General features: G+C 44.5%; 1 protein-coding gene across 2 annotated transcripts in view; it reads right to left on the bottom strand.

Moving 5' to 3' along the window:
* The window catches only part of LOC138437650 (apolipoprotein L3-like), a 228,711-nt gene that overhangs the window by 14,977 nt on the left and 201,454 nt on the right, over positions 1-12,280 (bottom strand). The window contains exon 1 of one of the 2 annotated variants that reach the window (XM_069585333.1): positions 10,334-10,596. The exons of the other annotated variant lie outside the window; for it this stretch is intronic. The gene's annotated coding sequence lies outside the window, so the exon portion shown is untranslated. Of the gene's footprint in view, positions 1-10,333; positions 10,597-12,280 lie in introns of those variants that run through there. 2 annotated transcript variants of the gene reach the window in all.

The following is a 12,280-nucleotide window of genomic DNA, read 5'->3' as shown; positions in this document are numbered from 1 at the left end:
CAGCTGATCACTGCATACTGGTCATACTCGGGCTGCTGAGGGGCACACTCATGCAGGTTCTAGGCACTTCCTCCCCCAGATCTTTCTTCCAGAAACACCTGCTCCTACCACGTGGCAAAGTTATGCTCATCTTTCAACGCCCAATCCTGGCAACACTTCATCTGAGAAACCCCCGGGAAAGCCTCTGCTCTGCTCCCGTGGTCCCTGGGAGAGGGCCCTAAGCCCACCGCTTAGCCATTCTGAGCATGTCACCTACAACCCTCGTAGTCTCAGTTCAGTTCCATTCAGTCACTCAGTCGTGTGTCTAACTCTTTGCAGTCCCATGGATTGCAGCACGCCTGGCTTCCCTGTCCATCACCAACTCCTGGAGCTTGCTCAAACTCATGTCCATTGAGTGGGTGATGTCTGTAGTCTTGTCCATGAAGGTAACAACGACACCAGTGACTTTGGTCCCAGTGGCCCAGCGTGGGTGATCAGGCCATTTGGATGGATGCAGAGTTCACAGGAAGGGCTGAGAGCACACTGCTCTTTTCTACTTCAACTTATTTCCACCTGACAATAGGTCTATTTGGGAGGACTTTTATAGGAAGTCCAGAGTCTTAGTGACTCAGGAAAGTCTACCAGAGAGGGCCAACCCTGTTTCCTCTGCCCATGGGGACTCTTTTCCGGGGAACCTAAGAGGAAATAGGGTTTGTTCTCTCAAGAGAGCATCAGTTAAGGCGCCCACTTCCTCTCCCACTGTCATTAGCAACTGACTCAGAAGTGCGGGCAGGACCGGAAGGGGGCAGCAGAGGGAGTCCCCAAGGCCAGGAGGGGCAGGGGAGGTGGCCTTCCAGCATCCGGAGCTTCTCCTGCCCTCTCCCTTGGTCTCAGCCTCCTCTTGCTCGCAGGCCCTGGGGCATCACCACAGAGGCTGCTTCCTGCAGCTCTTGCCCTGCTGTGCACCCAGCTGCTCTGCGAGGGTCAGCGGACCCTGGGCTAAACCCCAGACTGGCCTTTGCCACATCCCACCTGTGTGACCTGGAGCTCCTTAACTGACCTCACCTGTAAAATAGAAATAGTGTTTTCCTATGTGTTCATGAGGGTAAAATACCACGCATGTCCGTGGCCTGGGCCAGTGCCTGCCGCACAGTAGGTCCTGCCAGTGTGCTGCTGTCCCCTCTACCTGGAATGTGTTAGTTTCAGGTGGAAACATCTCCCTCTCTTTAGCATCCCTCCTGCCCCATGTTGTGTTAGGGCATTTTCCCAGTGCTCCCATATATAAGCACCTGCTTACCAGGTGTGACTGCCTTAGGCAGATACTGGTCCTATGGACCTCAAGCACCCCTGAGGACACCCAGGTGCTCCATTGTTTCCCCCACCCACCTCCCCCCCCAACCAATCAATACAGAGTTACTTGTGCGGGTTCCCTCCAGGCAAGTTCAAGTTTCCTTTCTCCCTTAGTGATGCAGGGAAAAGAGAAAAATTTAGAAGCCCTCCTGCTCGGGGGTAGAGAGAGAAAGAAATCCGATGACTCTTCTGATAAGGGCACCAATCTTACTGGATTAGGACTCTGCACATATGGTCTCTTTTTACCTAATTACTGCCTTAAAGGCCTTATCTCCTAATACAGTCATTGCAGGGGGAAGGAGGCATCAGGATTTCAACTTATGAATTAGGGGCAGGGGAACGGACTACCTGTAACCCCAGGTGAATCCATGAACAGTACCCCAGTTGATTTTGCTCAGGAAGGTGAACTTGAGCCAGTTTGTGTGTGCTCTTGTTTGCTCAGTCACTCAGTCATGTCCAAACTTTGCAACCTCATGGACTGTAGCCTGCCAGGCTCCTCTTTCCATGGGATTCTCCAGGCAAGAATACTGCAGTGGACTTCCAGTTCCTCCTCCAGGGGATACTCCTACCCAGGGATGGAACCCGCGTCTTAATGTGTCTCCTGAATTGCAGGCAGATTCTTTACTGCTGAGCCACTTTAAACTCAATACCATTTATGTTCCACCATAATTTCTTGTAATCTTTTTCCTTTTTTTTCTGTGTAGAGAGCCAAAACTTTACTGACGTTGTCACTGAGTATTTCCCAGAGAGAGTAAACAGGGAAGAACTGCCGTTCCTGCTCACTGAAGACAATGCCTGGGAGAGTTTTGTGGCTGAGGCCAAACTGTCCAGGTAAACCACACAAGTGTGCCAGGAATTTTACCCAGATCCCTTGGGAAGATCTCCCCAGGCTAGCTTCCTCCTGGCAGATACACCTCCTCCAGGCAGGATCCTAAGGTTAGGATCGAGGTTCTTCCTTCTCAAGATCTCATCAAGAATGTTTCTTCCATGTCATTTGCTGGCAGTAAACATCCTCAGGTTGAGAAGAGTTGAAACCCATAAGGAAGGGGCAGGTTATGTGACCTTGGACAAGTTACTGAACTACTTTTGGCCTTAGTTTCTTCATCTGTTCAATTTTATTGTGGAGAAAACTGAGATCATGCATGCAAAGTGCTTCACATGATGGCTGACACAGAGCAGGTGCTCAATTAATGCTAACTTAAAAAACACTTGTTGTGAAGAGATGGGATCAAAGTTATTTTCCCTAAAGATAAGAACCAAGCTGGACTTCTTTTGGGATATGTCAGAAAATTCTGATAACAACATCACTTTGTGTTCCAAGACCTTAGAGAACTAACACCAGAAAAGATGTCCTTTTCATTGTAGGGGACTGGAAAGCAAAAGTAGGAAATCAAGAAACACCTGGAGTAACAGGCAAATTTGGCCTTGGAGTACAGAATGAAGCAGGGCAAAGGCTAATAGAGTTTTGCGAAGAGAATACCCTGGTCATAGCAAACACCCTCTTCCAACAACACAAGAGAAGACTCTACACAGGACATCACCAGATGGTCAACACTGAAATCAGATTGATTATATTCTTTGCAGCCAAAGATGTAGTAGCTCTATACAGTCAACAAAAACAAGACCAGGAGCTGACTGTGCCTCAGATCATAAACTCCTTATTGCCAAATTCAGACTTATATTGAAGAAAGTAGGGAAAACCGCTAGACCATTCGGCTATAACCTAAATCAAATCCCTTATGATTATACAGTGAAAGTGAAAAATAGATTTAAGGGTGTAGATCTGATAGAGTGCCTAATGAACTATAGACAGAGGTTTGTGACATTGTGCAGGAGACAGGGATCAAGACCATCCCCAAGAAAAAGAAACGCAAGAAAGCAAAATGGCTGTCTGGGGAGGCCTTACAAATAGACGTGAAAAGGAGAGAAGTGAAAAGCAAAGGAGAAAAGGAAAGATATAAGCATTTGAATGCAGAGTTCCAAAGAATAGCAAGGAGAGGTAAGAAAGACTTCCTCAATACAATATTGTAAAGTAATTAGCCTCCAATTAAAATAAATAAATTAAAAAAAAAGAGAGAAAGCTTTCCTCACTGATCAGTGCAAAGAAATAGAGGAAAACAACAGAATGGGAAAAACTAGAGATATCTTCATGAAAATTAGAGATACCAAGGGAACATTTCATGCAAAGATGGGCTCAATAAAGGACAAAAATTGTATGGACCTTACAGAAGCAGAAGATATGAAGAAGAGGTGGCAAGCATACACAGAAGAACTGGACAGAAAAGATCTTCACAATCCAGATAATCACAATGGTATGATCACTCACCTAGAGCCAGGCATCCTAGAATGTGAACTCAAGTGGGCTTTAGGAAGCATCACTACAAACAAAGCTGGTGGAGGTGATGGAATTCCACTGGAGCTATTTCAAATCCTGAAAGATGATGCTGTGAAAGTGCTGCACTCAATATGCCAGCAGATTTGGAAACCTTAGCAGTGGACACCGGACTAGAAAAGGTCAGTTTTCATTCCAATCCCAAAGAAAGGCAATGCCAAAGAATCCTCAAATTACCACACAATTGCACTCATCTCACACACTAGTAAAGTAATGCTCAAAATTCTCCAAGCCAGGCTTCAACAGTATGTGAACTGTGAACTTCCAGATGTTCAAGCAGGTTTTAGAAAAGGCAGAGAAACCAGTGATCAAATTGCCAACATCTGCTGAATCATTGAAAAAGCAAGAGAGTTCCAGAAAAAACATCTATTTCTGCTTTATTGACTATGCCAAAACCTTTGACTGTGTGGATCATAAGAAACTGTGGGAAATTCTTCAAGAGATGGGAATACCAGACCACCTAACCTGCCTCTTGAGAAATCTGTATGCAGGCCAGGAAGCAACAGTTAGAACTGGACATGGAACAACAGACTGGTTCCAAATAGGAAAAGGAGTACATCAAGGCTGTATATTGTCACCCTGCTTACTTAACTTGTATGCAGAGTACATCATGAGAAACGCTGGGCTGGAGGAAGCACAAGCTAGAATCAAGATTGCCAGGAGAAATATCATTAACCTCAGATATGCAGAAGACACCACCCTTATAGCAGAAAGTGAAGAACTAAAGATCCTCTTGATGAAAGTGAAAGAGGAGAGTGAAAAAGTTGGCTTAAAGCTCAACATTCAGAAAAAGAAGATCATGGCATCCGGTCCCATCACTTCATGGGAAATAGATAGGGAAACAGTGAAAACAGTGTCAGACTTTATTTTGGGGTGCTCCAAAATCACTGCAGATGGTGATTGCAGCCATGAAATTAAAAGACGCTTACTCCTTGGAAGGAAAGTTATGACTAACCTAGATAGCATATTAAAAAACAGAGACATCACTTTGTCAACAAAGTTCTATTTGTCAAGGCTATGGTTTTTCCAGTAGTCATGTATGGATGTAAGAGTTGGCCTATAAAGAAAGCTGAGCTCCGAAGAATTGATGCTTTTGAACTGTGGGGTTGGAGAAGACTCTTGAGAGTCCCTTGGACAGCAAGGAGATCCAACCAGTCCATCGTAAAGGAGATCAGTCTTGGGTGTTCATTGGAAAGACTGATGCTGAAGTTGAAACTCCAATACTTTGACCACCTTATCCGAAGAGCTGACTCATTTGAAAAGACCCTGATGCTGGGGAAGATTGAGGACAGGAGGAGAAGGGGACAACAGAAGATGAGATGGTTGGATGGCATCACCGACTCAATGGACGTGAGTCTGAGTGAACTCCGGGAGTTGGTGATGGACAGGGAGGCCTGGCATGCTGCGATTCATGGGGTCGCAAGGAGTCAGACACGACCGAGTGATTGAACTGAACTGAACTGAACTGAACTGAACTGAATGGCAAATGAAATATCTCAAGCTACTGCCTGTTTATACTGTTTATACTCTGTTCATACAGCTCTGTTTAACTGGTAAAGAAAAGTAAAAGCATGCAAATCAAACATTTTTAAATACAATAGAAATTAATGCAAATGAATTTTAGGTTTTTGTGACCTGAACAATATTCAGGATTAAATTAATCTCTGGTACTAAAGTTAAAGTTTGTGGTTTAAGTTTGTTAATTAATAGACACATCTTTAGAGTCATCAATATTAAGTATAGTACTTCCCCATCTGCATACTTCTGTACTTGTTTCCTATGTCTGATTAATTTTTCCCAAACATGGATAATTAAGCAAATATATACATATAAATAAAAAGTAGGCCTAGCACCAAGGAATATGATGGACTCATGGAAGGCAGCAACCACTCTGGTAACGAGGAACAAATATATTGATTATCAGTGCTTTCTATGGAAAATTTTGCAATCAACAGGGCAAAATGATGGGGAAAATGTTCACATACTTAAGTATGGGAAAAACTTTCTGGCTTATACAGAATTTAATTTAAACTTTAGGCTAAACAAAACAGCATGCTTATGACCTATTAAACATACATTGTTATATTCTTTAACCATTAAAATAAAAAAATACACTTAAAAGTTCAAATGGAGTAACTGTGGTTCAGACATCGAAAATGGAGCTAATGGCCATTGTGGACATGGTTTTAGACGTATTATTACTAAGAACTTGAGGTTCCTAAACTGTAACAGATTTAAAGATACCACCATCTGTTCTGAAAACAATATCTGCTAGCAGCTGCCAACTGCAACCTGACAGCGTCAAGATCTCATCTTGTAATTATAAAAACTTTCTCTTACTTTAGGAATGGTAATAGCTTTGCCAACAAAGGTCTGTCTAGTCAAGGCTATGTTTTTTTTCCAGTGGTCATGTATGGATGTGAGAGTTGGACTGTGAAGAAAGCTGAGCACCAAAGAATTGATGCTTCTGAACTGTGGTGTTGGAGAACACTCTTGAGAGTCCCTTGGACTGCAAGGAGATCCAGCCAGTCCATTCTGAAGGAGATCAGTCCTGGGATTTCTTTGGAGGGAATGATGCTGAAGCTGAAACTCCAGTACTTTGGCCACCTCATGTGAAGAGTTGACTCATTGGAAAAGACCCTGATGCTGGGAGGGATTGGAGGCAGGAGGAGAAGGAGACGACAGAGGATGAGATGGCTGGATGGCATCACTGACTTGATGGATGTGAGTTTGAGTGAACTCCGGGTGTTGGTGATGGACAAGTGAGGCCTGGCGTGCTGCGATTCATGGGGTTGCAAAGAGTCAGACACGACCAAGCAACTGAACTGAACTGAACTGAACTGAACTGAATGGCAAATGAAATATCTCAAGCTACTGCCCCCAAGAAGAAGACACTAGATTATTTAGCCAGAATAGTATAAGATGGGGAGAAGGCAATGGCACCCCATTCCAGTACTCCTGCCTGGAAAATCCCATGGACGGAGGAGCCTGGCAGGCTGCAGTCCAGGGGTTTGCTGAGGGTCGGACATGACTGAACGAATTCATTTTCACTTTTCACTTTCATGCATTGGAGAAGGAAATGGCAACCCACTCCAGTGTTCTTGCCTGGAGAATCCCAGGGACAGGGGAGCCTGGTGGGCTGCCGTCTATGGGATCACACAGAGTTGGACACGACTGAAGTGACTTAGCAGCAGCAGCACCTGTATAAGATAATAAAATTGCTTTAAATTGTATTTTTATTTTTGAAAAAGAGACACGTGGAGTGGCCAATAGCTCCTGTTATATTTGATTAATACCCTCGAAAAAGTTAAAACCAAAATTTAGACTATATGGTTTTTCCAGTGGTCATGTATATGGATGTGAGAGTTGGACTGTGAAGAAAGCTGAGCACCAAAGAATTGATGCTTTTGAATTGTGGTGTTGGAGAAGACTCTTGAGAGTCCCTTGGATTGTAAGGAGACCCAACCAGCCCATTCTAAAGGAAACCAGTCCTGAGTGTTCATTGGAAGGACTGATGCTGAGGCTGAAACTCCAATATTTTGGCCACCTCATCCAAAGAGTTGACTCATTGGAAAAGACCCTGATGCTGGGAGGGATTGGGGGCAGGAGGAAAAGGGGACAACAAAGGATGAGATAGCTGGATGGCATCACCGACTTTGATGCACATGAGTTTGGGTGAACTCTGGGAATTGGTGATGGACAGGGATTCCTGGCATGCTGTGCTTCATGGGATTGCAAAGAATTGGACGTGACTGACTGACTGAAATGAACTGAACTGAACTGAAGATGTTACTTGGTTACTAGAAGGTGCATAAAGAGAAAATACTGAAAAATTACTTTCCTGGTTGACATCTAAAATAGTAGAATATATTTAGAAAATAACATATAGGGCATTTTCAGCATTATCCTTGCCTTACCTCAGTTCAGTTCAGTACCTTACCTACTAATTTTTCAAATATTTGTTCAGGTGCTATAACAAAGCAATCAAAGAGAAATGTGTTTTGTTTTTATGATACAAAATATTGGTGCTAAGCTTGGGTCTAGGGACTATTTCCAACACTGTGTCCGTTCCCCAAATTGAGGCAGGACCACACCGCATTTCAGCAGGAAGCAGCCAAAGCGGTCCTTGCTTTATTCCCTCAAAATTTGGGGGAAGGTGAGAAGAGAGTGGAAACTAAAAATGAGTTCCTCTGGCAGGTTTATAATTAACTTCTATTTCCAAAATTTTATTCCCTTTCCTGTTCCATTCCTGTTCCTCCTCACAAGTGAGAAGTATTGAAAAAGGGGGCCGGGGACAGAGGGATGTGATCAAGCAGGACCCAGAGAGACCTTCCCAGGACAGAACTCTCCTCCACCCCGTGTCCTCTGCCTGCGTTATTTTCATAAAAGCACGTTAGCATCCTAGGCCTCCCCCAAGTTCCAAAGAATAGATTAATTCAGAGAAATGAGAAAAGGTAGAAACAAACAAAACAGAAGAGTTAGCAAGACGAAATAATAATTGTTTAGCCATTAAACAAATTCAAGAACTTTTATTTCCTTCTCAAAGGCTATGGATAATATTCTGAATCATGTCATTTGAGCTGTCTTGCAGATACCAAAAGCACCACCAGGTGAAAGAAGTTTACTGCATGTTAACTGCAAGGATGTAGACCCCAGACCAGTTGAAACCAGAAGATTGAGGATGTTGATCCTGGTTACCTCATCACTTACTCATCAAAAGAATATCCATGAGCTGATCACACACTCACAATGCTCTCCCTTACCCTGTTTCTGAAAATCTTTTTTGGGAAGATATTCAGGAATTTGGGCCCTTTAAGCACTAGCTACCAGGACTCCTGTGGAAAATTCTTAAAGAGATGGGAATACCAGACCATATTAACTGCTTCCTAGGAAATCTGTATGCAGGTCAAGAAGCAACAGTTTGAACTGGACATGGAACAACAGACTGATTCCAAATTAGGAAGGGAATACGTCAAGGCTGTATATTGTCACCCTGCTTATTTAACTTATATGTAGAGTACATCATGTGAAATGCCGAACTGGATGAAGCACAAACTGTAATTAAGATTGCCAGGAAAAATATGAATAACCTCAGATATGCAGATGACACCACCCTTATGGCAGAAAGAGAAGAAGAACTAGAGAGCCTCTTGATGAAAGTGAAAGAGGTGAGTTAAAAAGCTGGCTTAAAACTCAACATTCAAAAAACTAAGATCATGGCACCCAGTCCAATCTATTCGCCAGCAGTTCATGGAAAATAGATGGGGAAACAATGGAAACAGTGACAGAGTTTATTTTCTTGGGCTCCAAAATCACTGTAGATGGTGACTGCAGCCATGAAATTAAAAGGAGCTTGCTCCTTGGAAGAGAAGCTATGACAGACCTAGACAGCACATTAAAAAGCAGACACGTTACTCTGGTGACAATTGTCCATCTAGTCAAAGCTATGGTTTTTCCAGTAGTCATGTATGGATGTGAGAGTTGGACCATAAAGAAAGCTGAGCTCCAAAGAATTGATAATTTCAAACTGTGGTGCTGGAGAAGACTCTTGAGAATCCCTTGGAAAGAGATCAAACCAGTCAATCCTAAAGGAAATCAGTCCTGAATATTCATAGGAAGGGCTAATGCCGAAGCTGAAGCTCCAATACTTTGGCCACCTAATGAGAAGAACTGACTCATTTGAAAAGACCCTGATGTTGGGAAAGATTGAAGGCAAGAGGAGAAGGGGATGGCAGAAGATGAGATGGCTGGATGGCATCACCGACTCCATGGACATGCGTTTGAGCAAGCTCTGGGAGTTGCTGATGGACAGGGAAGACTGGCATGCTGCAGTCCATGGGGTCACAAAGGGTCGGACACGACTGAGCTGCTGAACTGAAATGAACCGACAGGACTCCTTGCTTGATGCCCTGCAATAAATGTTGCAGTTTCCTTTACCACAACCCAGTGTCAGTAGGTTGGCTTGAAGGTGCATGGCTGAGAGCACCCGAATTGGCTTGGAAACACTCCATCTGGGTTGTCTTCCCCACATAGGACCTCCCATCACTCAAAACCACATCCTGAGCAGAGGATCCAGCAAGTGTAGGAAGGCAGAGCCCTGCACCCCCCTGCTTGGTTTCGTGCCCCTCTTCAGAGACAGGGTGGGTGAATGAACCGTCATTCCTTGCCTCTCAGAAGAAACCCTTTTCTCGGCATCAGCATCAGCACAGCACCCTGAGGGTAGCTTCAAGGAGGCCACAGAAAGAGAGGGTGTGACTCTCTCATCCTCCTCCACCCCCTCTACTTTCTTCAAATGCCTAAAGGGCTGAGCACCCCGAATATGCACCTTCCTTCTGGGGTGCTTACGTCTCAGGAGTCCACATCTTGAGCTGAGCCCACCTGAGCAGGTGCCACCCTCCCTCTGCTCTGTTTAGGAGCCCCAAGGTGGGAGGAAGCCCTCAGACACACCTGCCTCCACATCCAGGCTCTGCCCCTGCTTAACCTGCTGCCTCGGGCCATGGCCTCACCTCTCTGAGCTTTGTTTCCTTCTGTCAATTAGTGTCAATCATCCTTTTCTCAGACATTCATCCTGAGGTTGGGGAGATGGGTGGGGATCCTATGCCACCTGCTTACCCAGGAAACTTCCTCTGGCTGAGTGTGAACAAGATCCAGTTGTTCGCTTCTCTGCAGATGCAGCCGCCTTCTGTGTGTCTCTGCAATGACCACACACACTCCCTGGGCCCAGATATACCCAGAGAAGAAAAGGGGGAAGTGAACACCCTCACATCTGTCACTCACATCAAACAAACATCCTGCCCACCACACCCCACCCTGGCCTAATCCCTCCAGGGATTAGGGACCAGGGACCAGCCCTCCTGCTGGTCCCCTTTGAGAAATAAGCCTAGCCCTGACATGCCAGATCCTTCCTGGCTCAGCACATCCTGTTTTGGGCTCCTTTGTCATGAAGCATTTAACAGGAAGCTTCCTGTGTGCTGTTTTGGATCTGTCAGGACTCTCTGTTCCTTATTAATTCCTGAATATTCAATATTTTTCAATACGGTGATAAGTACCCTCTTCCTTCTTATGAACCATATGGTAAAAGTGATTGTTTACAACTCTCTCTTTAATACGGATCACCTATGTTTTGTAAGTCTGGAATTTTAATCTTTATCTTTGCTCAGAATAACTACCTTGTAAGATAGTATATTCAAAAGCAGAGACATTACTTTGTCGACTAAGGTCCGTCTAGTCAAGGCTATGGTTTTTCCCATGGTCATGTATGGATGTGAGAGTTCAACTGTGAAGAAGGCTGAGCCCCGAAGAATTGATGCTTTTGAACTGTGGTGCTGGAGAAGACTCTTGAGAGTCCCTTGGACTGCAAGGAGATCCAACCAGTCCATTCTGAAGGAGATCAGCCCTGGGATTTCTTTGGAGAGAATGATGCTAAAGCTGAAACTCCAGTACTTTGGCCACCTCATGCGAAGAATTGACTCATTGGAAAAGACTCTAATGCTGGGAGGGATTGGGGGCAGGAGGAGAAGGGGACGACCGAGGATGAGACGGCTGGATGGCATCACTGACTCACTGGATGTGAGTCGGAGTGAACTCTGGGAGTTGGTGATGGACAGGGAGGCCTGGCGTGCTGCGATTCATGGGGTCACAAAGAGTCGAACATGACTAAGCGACTGAACTGAACTGAACTGAACTGAAGACAGTATATATGCCGACACCATGTTGATTAAAACACCTTTGCTCCATCAGAGCTTTGGTCCCCATGTTTTTCTTTCTCTCTCTCTCTCACTCTCTTTCTTTTTCAGGCTAATTTCTGGAGTGCAGAAGCTCTCTGGGTTTACTTTCCTACCCAGGGTTCTAAGACCCTCTTGAGAAGGCACTCTGCACCCTCACCTCCTCGAGAGGGCATCTGAGGCCTTCGTGAACAGAGCAAGTGCCTTGTCAGGGACTTTATTGGCTTTATGTGTAAACTAAGGAATATCAGCCTCGTTCTCCCTCCTTTACTTTCTTATCGTCGACCCCAGACCACCAGGTTCCGGTCCATTAAAGGACCTCAACAAGTGGCGCCTGAACAGGGACATTTAGAAACTTTCGGTGAGCACCGAATAACCTGGAACTTGGACTGGACATTTCACAGGGACCAATTGTGGTCTTTCGCTATAATCAGTCATAATTTATACAGGCCTGTGTCCCACTTCCTTTTGTTATAGCCATAGGAAATTTACAATTTAATAACACTTTATGTTCTGTAACTTGTATTAATTGCAAACTATATACTTAGCTTAACTCCTCTATCTCTTTAAGAAATGATTCTCTTTCGATTCTTCGATCTGGATGTAATTTGTGGTTACCAATAAATCTCCAACGACCCTGGGAAGAAGGTCCCATGGCCAGACTTGCTTCAGTTTTGTGCTACTCTTGATTCATTTTAATCATAGTGCCTACAACTGAAAACAAATCAAATTTCATTTTACAAATATAATAAAATAGGGGGAATTGTCAGGAAGCATTTAACAGGAGGCTTCCTGTGTGCTGTTTTGGATCTGTCAAAGAATCCTCTGTTCCTTA

This window comes from Ovis canadensis, chromosome 3 (assembly GCF_042477335.2).
Source record: "Ovis canadensis isolate MfBH-ARS-UI-01 breed Bighorn chromosome 3, ARS-UI_OviCan_v2, whole genome shotgun sequence".
NCBI classification, from domain to species: Eukaryota; Metazoa; Chordata; class Mammalia; order Artiodactyla; family Bovidae; genus Ovis; species Ovis canadensis.
Note: the sequence above shows the minus strand (reverse complement) of the source record. Positions and strands in the feature narration are given on the sequence as shown.